This window comes from Nyctibius grandis, chromosome 2 (assembly GCF_013368605.1).
Source record: "Nyctibius grandis isolate bNycGra1 chromosome 2, bNycGra1.pri, whole genome shotgun sequence".
NCBI lineage: Eukaryota > Metazoa > Chordata > Aves > Nyctibiiformes > Nyctibiidae > Nyctibius > Nyctibius grandis.
In genome coordinates, this window is record NC_090659.1 from 26,756,257 (window position 1) to 26,769,104 (window position 12,848).

Consider the following 12,848-nt stretch of genomic DNA (forward strand, 5'->3'; position numbering starts at 1 on the left):
CAAGCTTGCCAAAATATCTCTAGTGCTACAAAGGAGCTGCAACAGGCCTGTTAAAGAGCAACAGAGATTGAAGTGGTTTTACCTAGAGCAGCTGTAATGATGAGAGATGACATCAAAGCATGAATTGTACACATTGTGGTTGCGTTAACCCTTGGAGTAAAGACCAAAAACATTTCTAAGGGGCTACCAAGGGTTATCTCAGGCATTAGCAGCCTCCAGGGGTAGCAATGGCTGTCAGAATGGCATAACTACTAAGCCCTTAGCATCTGTATGATACAAATAAGAGACCTCAGAATAATTCTACCTCAACTCATATAGATCTGCAGACATCGAGGATTTGAAAAAAAAGCAAGCAGATGCTGAAGCCTTGCTTGAGAGCAATGGGATGAACCCAATGGGAGATGATCAAGGAGATCTTGTCAACCTCTCAGCTGGGTCCATCAGGGTTTGATGAGGACTTGCTGAAAATGCAAGAAGCAGGGAAGGAAGCAGGTGATGTGTCATATTGAGAGTCATCCTCCTTTCCTAAATGTTATGACCACGTTTTCAAAGAGAAATTTGAAACGTGTTCAGAAATCAATGGAAAATAAAAAGGGATGTCAAACTTCACAGTAAAGGAAATTTTATTCCAAGCAGATAAAATTTTATTTGGAAAGAAGTTATTTTTTGCTCAGAACAGAGAGTTGAATAATAAAGAGATTCTCGCCAATGGGCCCTATTCCTTAAGCAGTATAAAATAAACCAGGAGGGAATGGTGAAGGGTGAGCACGGGAAGCTGCTGTTGCTGAAACCATTTCCTACTAATCTGTCTAGTTGATTTATGTCTGCTTTAGTGAATGAGTTGTAGTAATAAATTGCTGAGCTTGCAGAATGTGCATGATCATTAATGTGAAGGTATGGAAAGTCACAGGACTGACATAGACTTTTGCATTTACCGGGAAAAAAACACTGAAAGTTGCTGAGAATTACTGTGGAAGATCCAGAGCAAGGCTTTCACTTGAGATCACATCTGTGTCAGCGACAATAAAAATTGTCAAGTAGCCCCAAGAACGGGCAAAAATGCACCAGTTTCTTGATCAAAGAACATGAAGAAAAATATTCAAAGATAAATGTCATCACCAAGTTCTTTATTGTACTACACGTTTTGCTTTCAGTTTTACCAGCTACTGGTGTGAGGAAGTCAAACTTCTCAGGTCATATCATCAGCAGTCAGTTACATGCTACTTTGCATCTGCTTGGTACCTCAAATGATGAGTAAAATCCATCACAATTGTTGTGGAAGAGATAGATGTTTTGCTTTCCTTCCCGATTTCACTGTTACTTTATTTTATCAATGCATCTGAAAATTGGAAAATCCCTGGCATTAAAATAAAACGTTTTTGTCAAAATAAAAAAACATTAACACATTCATGTATACAGTACAATTTTTTAGTTCTTTATGTGTTTTATGAATGTCTTTTGACAGGTAAATAGAGAGAACCTAAGTACTGCAAGGCAAGAATGCATTATCACTAGAAAACTGATTGTCATTATCAAGATCATAATTACGACCACTTAGCCACCTCTAAAGTCACATAATTCTTGTATCGTAGCAATATCAACATAGCTTATCCGAAATATCCTAGAACATGCCATCCTAAGTGTTACCGCCAGCTGAAATTTCTGCCATTAAGTCATCATCTGTGTTGATTAGCACTCTACTCTGCAGGCACAAAGATAAGCTTTCCAGAATATTGGAGCCTTTTGCAAAGCTTGATTCACATAAATTTACATTCCCAAACATTTTAATTCTGGTAATTATATGGCTAGTAGTCTGGGTTACATCAAGCTGAAATACGGAAAAGTGTGGAAAAATAACGCAGACTCTTCCAAACATCAGACTCAGTAGTTTTGTTGGGAGCCCATTTGCTGGGCAACAGCGTGCACGGTACGGAGTAACTTCAAGCCTCAGCTGCAGGTGATATCATATTTTCTAAGGACAGTTTTCTATCTTGGAACAGTATCTTAGACTACCTTATGCTAAATTTGAGGTCATCAATTAATTTACAGTGCTAATGTTGTTTACAGGTTTTTTTATTTTTTTTTTTCCCCGAGGAATTTATCAGTAAGGAAATGACAAAAGGCAACATAGCACATGTAAATACACAATTTTATACACCATGAACAGAAAAAAAAAGAAAATACTGTTCTATAAAATGTTTCAAGCTCTAGAGTGCTTTCCTCTGAAACAAACAAAATCCAAACAAAAAACCCCAGATCAAAGTCTCTCCAAGGGTTTTATAAAAGTGCAAAGAGAGAAAACGCATATTCCCAAAGAGCAACGAAGGGGTAGTCCAGCCTCCTGCCCAGTGCAGATCCAGCAGATCCATCCTAGGACATGTTCATACAATCTCTCTGCCTCTCTCTAGTCTGTTGAATAAGTAGTTATTTAGACCAACTGGAATGGCCCCAGTAGAGGATTCAGAAAGAGATTGTGCGACAGGTTGGTAAAAATTTATGTGAATCAAACTGGTAAGCGGTGAATGGTATTATAGAGTATTAATGGACATTTTTATTGACTAGGATGTATATTCTTCACTTTTCAAGTCCACTTTTTTACTTAGGTGTGTATTCCAAACCATCAGAAAACAATCACCAGTCTGATATTGTAAAACAGTCTTCACTGGTATGAAAAATGCTTTTGTACACAAAGATGGCTGTGACATGTTTATTCATCACTGTTCATTTTTACTGTCGCGTTTTAACAACTGTAGCAACTCCATGCTTCCTGGCTAGCTCTGTTTCAGGCACTGTGCTAACCTCTAATCTATGAATAAACACCTTGAAGTAAATTATCATTGCTTGTGGCTATTAACACTTGATTAGTTCGTTTTACCTTATAATCACAACGAGGCATCTTCTGAAGTATGAACACAGGCAATATATATTCAGTGCCCACCCTCTTCTTGACCCGTGTTTCCCACTCCCTCAATTACTGAGCATCCAAAAGACCTTCTGGTGCGGTGCCTGTCCTGAGTGCAAGACGGTGGCAGTGGGACATGGAGGGGCCCGCAGGGAGTGATGTGGTCCGAGCCAGCCCCCATCACTGGCAGAGTTTCTGCTCTTCAGTGACTGATCGGCACTAGACCTACTTACTTGCTTTCCATCCCCTGCAGTGCTCCAGTGACCCTGGTCCCATCTGAAGTGCCGGAGGCAGAAGGCACCATTCATGTGGCTGCACTGCATTTGGGGGCCTGGAAACTTTTGGTGGGGATAGCGAAAATAGGTGACTGCATGTAAGAAGTTTTCTTAAAGTCATGAGGAAAAGGTCAACTACTATGACTTTAGTGCCCTTAGGTAAATATACCAGAATATATTTAAATATTTATCCAAATTTCAAAGTGCTCCTCTACACCAGGGAACAGAATAGCAATATACAAGCAGAGACTTATGCCCTAAAGGGGAATGCCCTCAGCCACACACAGTGAAGTTTTCTGTTGCCTCAGAGAAACCAGTTACACGCTCAGTGGATAAAGTCTCACTATCTCAGGCCACCAAAAGCTATTTTGACTTCACAAAAATGTGGAATAAAGTCTTAAGTATTTTTAGCCACCAAAGAGCTAGGTATATGTTTTCTTTCTGTGCTAGGACAACATCAATAATTTTATTTTGTAAAATATTCCAGCTCTTTATTTCCTTTTATAATCAAATATACTTAGGTATGTGGGGTACCAAAATTCAGAAGATAGTTTGGGAAGGAAATTGAATTACCCCATTAAAAATTTTTAAAGTAATTTATCTGAATGATTGTGCATTCTGACTAAAATTGTTATTGATCTTTTAACAGCACCAAATTCTCCTCTTTATATAAGTCTCAAAATTGTCAAATATTTTTAAATGGAGTAGATCTTGAAAATCTGAGCATCATATTAATGAGCATTGGGGAGACTTCATCAGTGGGTGAAATAAAGCCCAAATCTCCGTGTACCAGAAGAAGTCAGATATATGCAGGCAGCTCTTGCACAAAGAAGCGGTTGTTCAGTATGGCTATAGGCAGAGCGAGGAGAGCTTGCTTTCTGGTATTAAAAGACACGTACACAGTGCTTCAGGAAGGAGCAAGTGAAGTGTGATAAGTCTATTTTTTTCTCAGGACTCAGCCTTCCTCCGTACACAGATTTTCTGAAAGAAAATAACAGTTTTTATTTATAATTTCATAACTAGTTAAGTTTCACTACAGTGACACCAGCAGATTCCAGAAAACCTCTTGATAAACATCTTTGGGGGGCTGTACTAGGAGATTACAAAATATTATTGTCACCTTTAAAAATTTACAATCCCCATGTGTGGGGTTTTTTTTTCATAAGATATGAAAGCAACATAGTTTCAGACATATAACTCATGCTAACAAAACAGATAGAGGCAATTCAAGTTAAAGTTAGTATGTGTGACTAAAAAGATTATGCTGGTAACTCATTTTTAATCTCTTTAGCTCACTAGCCTTTGTCTTTAATTATTTGCATTAGTTCAACTGCCAGTGTTAAGACAGACATGAAGCCTTTCCCTTTCTCTCTAATTTATCTTCATGACTCATTTGCCTATAAAGGGAGTTTATTTGAATAACTATGCAATAAAATATATTCACTGACTGTAGTAATAAGGATTTAAAAAATATGTATATGTCTTTGTTTTCTTTCAAATAAAAGAAGCCCTGAAATTATTTCAACAAGCTTAAATTAAATAAATCCTTCTGGATGCTTAGTTCTACTAACATTTTCAGCTCCATTATAAGCTCCAATATGAAGTCAGTAGGTGGGAGAGCCTGCAAGGAAGGTCTAGAAGAAGGGCTCCAGGTACTGCTCAAACCTCTGGAGCTCCTTCCTCCCATCTTCACGCGGGAAGCCCTTGCTAGGCAGCATACGTAGTGCTTTTGTTGAGCAAGCTGGAGGCAAAGTGGCCATGCAAGCAGTTCAGAGCATGGGGTCATGTTTGAAAGGAGCTGCCGAAATAGCTGCAAGCAGATGTCTGCAAGAGTTTTGGCCAAAAGGCATGCAAAGACCCTAGGCAGACCTGTAGGTGACAGCAAGGAGCAGTCGTGGCGGAGCAGCCTTTGCCTCTGGAAACGGAGAAATTTCTGAGTCTTCCCTCCCGGACTCAGCCACTCAGCAGGCATGGGTTTAACATTCAACCTGTGCATTTCAGGTCTCTGACTCTGTCACTGTGTACCAGACTTACAGTACTATATTTCCGAGGGTGTATTAAATTGACTTAATTCCATTCTTAGTTTAGCAGCTCCTGGTGATTTGCCAAGGCTCGCGTTTCAGGCTTTAGATACCATACGAGTGCAGGTGCCTTCTGACCTTTGGAGGGGAAAGTGCTGGTATTGCACAACGGACTTTATATGAAGAGCTGAACTTTGCTCATGTTCTTTAAAACACGTGAAATGGATTTATACCGTGCAGTGTCATTGCTGCTATCAAGTTTTCTATGTGTCCTTCACCCTCATCACGCTATCAGATAACTTTTATGCATCAGGTTTTACAATGCACTTTCAGTGATATTAACAAAATGTTCCTTTAATTACCAGCTCCACAGAAAAGTGGTTTGTATATCGCTCATGGATTGCTGGTATCATTTGCGATTAGATCAAAGCTTCTATAAGAGATACAACAATCTGAACATGATAGTATATTCGGAGAACGAGTATTGGTTATAGATCACAAGCCCTGGCTGCAATTTGAACAGGATTTCAGAAGTAGAGCAGCCATTATAAGAATATGGGGAGATCAGTGGAGATCATTAGTGGAGGCAGTTAAATACCAAGGAAGTACAATAAGATTTGATGTGAGAGTAAGAAAAAGCCTGGTGGATACACCAGCTGGAATAAAGAATCCCATTAGAGCCATTGAAGTCCAGCCTTTGATAAAAAAAAAAACATCAAAAAGCTTTGCTAAAAGTAGGTCAGAGAAATTTGTCGTGCCCTCTCGCTGTCTATCAGGTAAAACAGCATTGGAAACCTACAGAAAGCATCCAAAAAGAAATAAAGACTCTTCTCCTCTGCAAATCTTGTATGGGATGTAGTCAGCCGAAGCCATGTGGACAGCTTAATCTCTCTTCTAGATTCACGACTACTTCACTGAATACCTAAAACCCTCTGCACCCCTCCTGAGAAACAAATTTACTGCAGGGGGTTGGGAGCTTAACAACCCTTTCTGCCAGCACTCCTCTCCCTGTGCAGTGACCCCAGGCACTTTGCAATTGGACCCAGCCCTAAGTACTACCAGGCAGAAATCAGTCACACAGACACCTTTCCCCATCTCTGTCAGGTAGCTGAACAGAGAAAGGCAGAAAGGCTTATTTCCAAGGCGCCATTTTTTCTTTCTTGAAAGTCCTTGGCTGGCAGTTACCCTGTAGATTCAGCACTCTTTCTAGTGTGACCCGAGGAATCACATTTTTGTGTTGAGTAAATAATGTTAATTGCATATTTTCCGTTTTGTAAACACAAATAGAGAATCTCAGATCCTAAAACAGTTTTAAGCTTCTAAGTAACTATTTTCGGTGTTAAAACAAACCCTGGAAATAACATTCATGCTCGTTCCTAAGACTGACTTAGAGAGAAGCACATCCTTTTCTCTTGCACCATTACTCAAGTTCAGATAATAAATTATTAGAAATTGGCCAAAGCAACAAATTAGCAGATTTTGTAGTTAAGAACTGTGAATAAATTGGTTAAAGTTAAAATCAGGAGAATTGTTAGTAATTTTTATTGACGCCCGGTGTAACTATATGATCTCAGCAGTATTTATGATAGTCACTATCGCTTATCCGGTGATATCAAAACATGCTCTAGAACACTATCGATTACTTCTGCTTCATGCAACTTAGTAACATATTAAACTTTTTGGCTGCTTCAGAGAAAAAATATCTTAATCTGGCTCTAGATTTAAAAAAAAAACCAACCTGAAATTAATGTCTGATCAAGGTAAGTCTGGTAACATGCTTCCAGTAAAAGAAAAAAACGTGACTGTACCCCATGATGATATCTATCAACATCGCCTTGTGTAGTTTCTCAGAGCTCTGTTTAGCAGTAACCACTGCCAACTTCAAAAAGATAGTCCCAGAAGGCGAGTGGAAGTGCCTGGTATGCATACCTTCTTGATTAACAAACAGGTCTGCAGCCCGGCTGCATTCAACTGTACACAGCAAGCGATGTGAGTCTGCAGGGCCTCACAGGGTTGTATGTGACACAGGTGGAGCAAAGCAATCAAAGTTCAATTTGTAGCATCAGGGCAACAGAGAGGAAGGACAGGAAAACTCTTCTCAAATGTGAGCTGCTCGCTGCTTGCCTCAGTGGCACTGATTTACCTAGAGCCAAAATGCCGAGCACAGATGTAAGTATAACTTACAGCAGCAGGAGGTAGCGGTATTTATATTCTGCTTACGCCTTTGGCACACACTACAAGTACAGTGCAGTACTTCTAGAGCCAGCGCAAGTGCCTGGTCAAGGTGGCAAAGTCCGTGCTGTCACCGTATGACCAGACCATGAAGCTGCGCATCCATCCATAGAGTTTGAATTGAGGGAGGGCAGCAGCAGGCAGCTTTGCGGGTACCTTGTGCTTCTGAGTCATCAGAAAAATGCATTGCCTGTTGTTTCTTTTCTTAATGAATTGCTTAAGAGATAGGGCAATTAGTGCAATTTTCTAGATATTTTCAGGTGTTTCTTAAGGAACTGTAAAAGTGATTTTCATTCTCGTGAGCAGTGTTACGAGATACAGGCATCATTATGAGTTCAATCCTCATCTTACACCTGCGAAAAGAGGACTGAGGGAAAACCACACATGGCAGTGTACATTTACTTTTTGCTCACAGCAGGAGAGAAAAAATCACCCGATGCTAGTCTGGACAGGCATGAGCATGGCTCCATCAGCAGGGTCCACTGTGACTACCTCTCATGATGAAACCCTCTGCCCGTCAGTCTGGGTAGCCAGTGCCAGGGGAGGCAGCAGGGACAGGGGACTGCACTGTCAGTCCGGGGTGACATGATGCCTACGCCAGGGCTGGGAAGCGGAGGCATCTGACCGGGAGGAGTGATTCACAGCACCTTTGCTTGTGTGTTTGCAAAGCATTAAAAAGGTACTGGAAGAAAGACGGTGCCTCCAAAGACAGATTTCTGCCCCTTCTGAGGAAGCTTGTCACTTCTCCATGGACTGCAGAATCTGTCTGAGGGCGACAGCCCAGGCTGAGGTGCTCTGCCAAGCCAGAAAGTGCGAGCACCATTAGCAAGCAGTCTGACTGTGGATCTCACTTCATATCCTAATTTCCCTTTCTGTACTTTTTCTCTTGTCTACATGACAGAGCCACCTGAGACTGGTTCCTGCAGCCTCGCCGGTCTCTAGTAATTTGGAGTGCACACACCGGAGCTGCTTGCCTTACTTAATGCAACGTCTCAGCGCAAAGATTATTTCTGTGTGTCGACTGTACAGGCATAAGTAAGCATATATGTTATTTGGTGCCCTCTGGATTTTGACTTCTGACTGTTTTTAGTTTTACTATCTTGAATGTCATAGAGCTATTGAAAGGAGCCTACAGCAATAAACAATTCAGTATGTTTGCACTTTAGTGCAAAAGTACGCTTTCTGAACTGTGTGAACCTCCTGTATGTGAAGTTTTATATTTGCCTGAACTTTTTACCTGCAGGACGTTGTGTGTTTGCAGGCGTTGGAGGTTACACAGTGGTGAATCACGGATGATTTTACCTCCTCTGCAATTTGACTGGTTTTCAAATATATTTCTAAGGAGCTAATACCCAGTTATAAAATTTTTTCCTGAGAAAACATTTATGTGATGAGGGAATGACTATCAACAGGAGATTCCTGGAAAAAGAATGAAGAAACAAAATTACAATAAAGTATTAGGTCTACAATACCTCTGTATTGGTGGGCTATGACATGGTTATTAGTGTGAGCCACTCCCAGAACACTTTGTTATGTGCGTTTCAGTGCATATTTGAACCACAACCTTGTGAAAGAGCTATGCTTCTTTTCATTTCAATAGCTACTCTTTTCTAGTTCGTGCTTGCCATCTCCTCAGACTCCTTGTTTGTCTGAGGTGGGCTGATCACATTCAGATCCCTTGGCGACTAATCTGATTGGAAATAATCCCATTTATTAAATATTCTTCTATCAGACCATGCTAGATCTTTTCATCTTATTTTCCACAGAAGAAAAATATCTGTTCATGTATTATGCCATGTAATTCAGATACTTACAGAGTAAAACATATTGATTATCTGCATGTGAGTTTTTTTTGTATATATTGTTCAGTGGTATGCAATAAAGTAGAAAATCCTTCTTGATACAAAAGCTTTGGTTATCCTGCCTGCTGCAGTCAGCAGTCAGTGCAGATGCAGAGCTGGCAGGTTAATACAGACCGAGAACAAATGACCATTTGGGTGGAGCTGCGCTGACCTGGTGACTTGGGAAACACCTTGCAGTGATCATCCACAGCCAGGAAATGGGAAGGGGCATTCTGGCCATCCAGAATGGCTACACTGGGGCAGGCTGCCCTGGGAGACTCGAGCAGAGGAGGAACTTGCAGGTGCAAGGATTGATGCAGTGTTCCTTGCCTGTTCCTTAGCACTTTGCTCCCCTCCGTTGCCCCGGGCAGAGTATGGTGTCTCTGGTCCTCCTGGCTGCACAGCTGGGCAGCTGAGCCACTTGCTCCCAGTCAACTCACTGCAGACTTGGGCCCATTCAGTGACAAACCCCGTAGTGTAGGGGTGACAATAGGGTTGCCCACGTCTCTAGCATCTCGCAGCAGCTGTGTCCCCTGACAGTGCCGCGTTAAACCCCCCACAGGGAGGTCCCAGGCCTTCAGCCCATGCTTAGCATGGAGCTTTCCCTCTGACTGGGAAAAAAGCCACAGTCTAGTAGCCAAGGGCAAGCAAAACAGGTTGCAGGCAAGTGTGACAGAGCCATTGCTGACTAACAGACCAGCTGTTGACCTATAGGGTGTGCTGGCTGCTGAGCTCCTCCTCTCCAAGCCTGGAGAAGAAGTTGGATCTCCTGCTTGCATGGCTTCTGCTTAAGCACCCAGGTGGACTGAACTGTTTCAAGCCTCCTGTATGTGAAAATCACAGAATCACAGAATCACAGAATGTTAGGGATTGGAAGGGACCTTGAAAGATCATCTAGTCCAATCCCCCTGCCGGAGCAGGATTGCCTAGACCATATCACACAGGAACGCGTCCAGGCGGGTTTTGAATGTCTCCAGAGAAGGAGACTCCACAACCTCTCTGGGCAGCCTGTTCCAGTGTTCGGTCACCCTCACCGTAAAGAAGTTTTTCCTCATATTTAAGTGGAACCTCCTGTGTTCCAGCTTGCACCCATTGCCCCTTGTCCTGTCAAGGGATGTCACTGAGAAAAGCCTGGCTCCATCCTCATGACACTTGCCCTTTCCATATTTATAAACATTAATGAGGTCACCCCTCAGTCTCCTCTTCTCTAAGCTAAAGAGACCCAGCTCCCTCAGCCTCTCCTCATAAGGGAGATGTTCCACTCCCTTAATCATCTTCGTGGCTCTGCGCTGGACTCTCTCTAGCAGTTCCCTGTCCTTCTTGAACTGAGGGGCCCAGAACTGGACACAATATTCCAGATGCGGCCTCACCAGGGCAGAGTAGAGGGGGAGGAGAACCTCTCTTGACCTGCTAACCACACCCCTTCTAATACACCCCAGGATGCCATTGGCCTTCTTGGCCACAAGGGCACACTGCTGGCTCATGGTCATCCTGCTGTCCACTAGGACCCCCAGGTCCCTTTCCCCTACGCTGGTCTCCAACAGGTCTGCCCCCAACTTGTACTGGTACATGGGGTTGTTCTTGCCCAGATGCAGGACTCTACACTTGCCCTTGTTATATTTCATTAAATTTCTCCCTGCCCAACTCTCCAGCCTGTCCAGGTCTCTCTGAATGGCTGCGCAGCCTTCCGGCGCATCAGCCACTCCTCCCAGTTTTGTGTCATCAGCGAACTTGCTGACAGTGCACTCTATTCCCTCATCCAAGTCATTAATGAATATATTGAATAGAACTGGTCCCAGTACTGACCCTTGAGGGACTCCGCTAGACACAGGCCTCCGACTGGACTCAGTCCCATTGACCACCACTCTCTGGCTTCTTTCCTTCAGCCAGTTCACAATCCACCTCACTACCCGATCATCCAGACCACACTTCCTCAGTTTAGCTGCGAGGATGCTGTGGGAGACCGTGTCAAACGCTTTACTGAAATCGAGACAGACCACATCCACAGCTTTACCATCATCTATCCACCGAGTTATGTCCTCATAAAAGGCTATCATAAAAAGATGTTACTAATTTATTTCTAGGACACCCATAACCAAAAGCATCCCTTATTGTCAGACCAAATAAGGAGAGACTGACTTTGGACACAATTCATCTCTCCTGATTTCATCTAACAAGAAGACACCTAGGTTGTCTGTACAGTTCACAGAGAGAGGTGTGTGTTGCACAGGTACAATTTATCCTGCCTAAATTGTATTTACACGTGTGATAGTGTGATAGTGGTAGGCAATATAAATACATTCTTACAAAGAAAATAAAGATCCTTCAGAAAAATAAAAACTTGCCTTCCAGCATCAACTGGAACTGGAAAGGAAATGACATGGACCAGACGAGTCCCTGCACAGCGTGTAGGGATGCTGCCTCCAGGTTCACTGTCACTTTGGGCATGTAGAGTGACAAGACGCACAAGCTCAGGAGACAGGATCAGGGCTCCTACTTATATTTTTATGCACTTCAGTGCTTCTTTGGCATGGTTGAGACTGGAAAGGGAAGTATTGAGATCCCAAGAGAAAAATTTCCTGTTCTATCATCCTCAAGGCAGATGTGCTGACTTTATTCTGCTCCTTCTGGGAAATTTCTTATTGACCCCATCACCGAGTTTGTCTAAATAAATAAAGACAGACTGGTTTTTAGTTTGAGGTATGTGGACAGCTCAGGTAACTATCCAGCTTTCATGCTTCTAGTTTTACCTGCATTTTGATAGTTGGCAGCCATCAAGCCACTAATATTGCAGCACAAAATCTGTCAGACAAGAGTATGTCTAGCAAACACTTGGTAGTGACGACTGTAGCCAAAATCTCGTTCTTGTTCCCAGATCCTTGTAGGAGAGGAACTGTGTGCGTATAATTTTTTTTATTCATACATACATGTGTGTACACATAAGCACACAAAATCCTTAAGGTTCAAGCACACATTAGCCTCTGTTTGGCACTACTCTGAAGGAATTTAGAATAAACAAAGTCCACGTGCTAAGATTACTTCCACAATCCATTACACCAGAAGCTGACAAAGCCTTTAAAAATGAAAATGCTAATTCCGAAAAGGAAAGGTCTATTATAAATAAACGAATGCATTAACAAACTGAATATTTAGGTAGTAAATGTGTTTTCTGGCTATTTAGCAGAAATCCGTTCCAGAAGGCAGCAGATATTTTTAAGCACCTGTAAAAGAAAAGAAAAAAAAAGGAGTGAGGATGCTTTTCTCTTGTCTAGGATTGCAGCTGTGGTGGCATGAATGTAGAAAACATCAAAATCCTGGAGTACCTGCTAAACATTTTATTAACTGATAATTTCATTTCCTAAAAGTAGTTGATTTCTGAATTTTTGTTAGCAGCTGCTGAATTTTTTTAGTACAGATAATGTAGTAGTTAGCCGAACTTTTCTCTCATTTCCATGAATAGCAGGTAGGTGCCTGCAACACTTCAGATAAAAGTAGGCAAGGAAGAAAAATTTATTTTTCCTAACCCTTCCTGATTTCTGAAACAAGCACAAAGTCTTGGAGATTGCACAGGGAGGGC

At 42.0% G+C, this 12,848-nt stretch overlaps 1 long non-coding RNA gene across 1 annotated transcript; it reads right to left on the minus strand.

The window, feature by feature from the left end:
- Positions 1 to 1,098: 1,098 nt before the first annotated feature.
- LOC137677586 (uncharacterized) lies at positions 1,099 to 5,319 on the minus strand. Its single transcript, XR_011050292.1, has 2 exons — positions 5,047 to 5,319; positions 1,099 to 4,158 (listed from the first exon to the last, which is right to left on the minus strand). It is a non-coding gene; the product is annotated as an uncharacterized lncRNA (long non-coding RNA).
- Between the last annotated feature and the right edge of the window lie 7,529 nt (positions 5,320 to 12,848).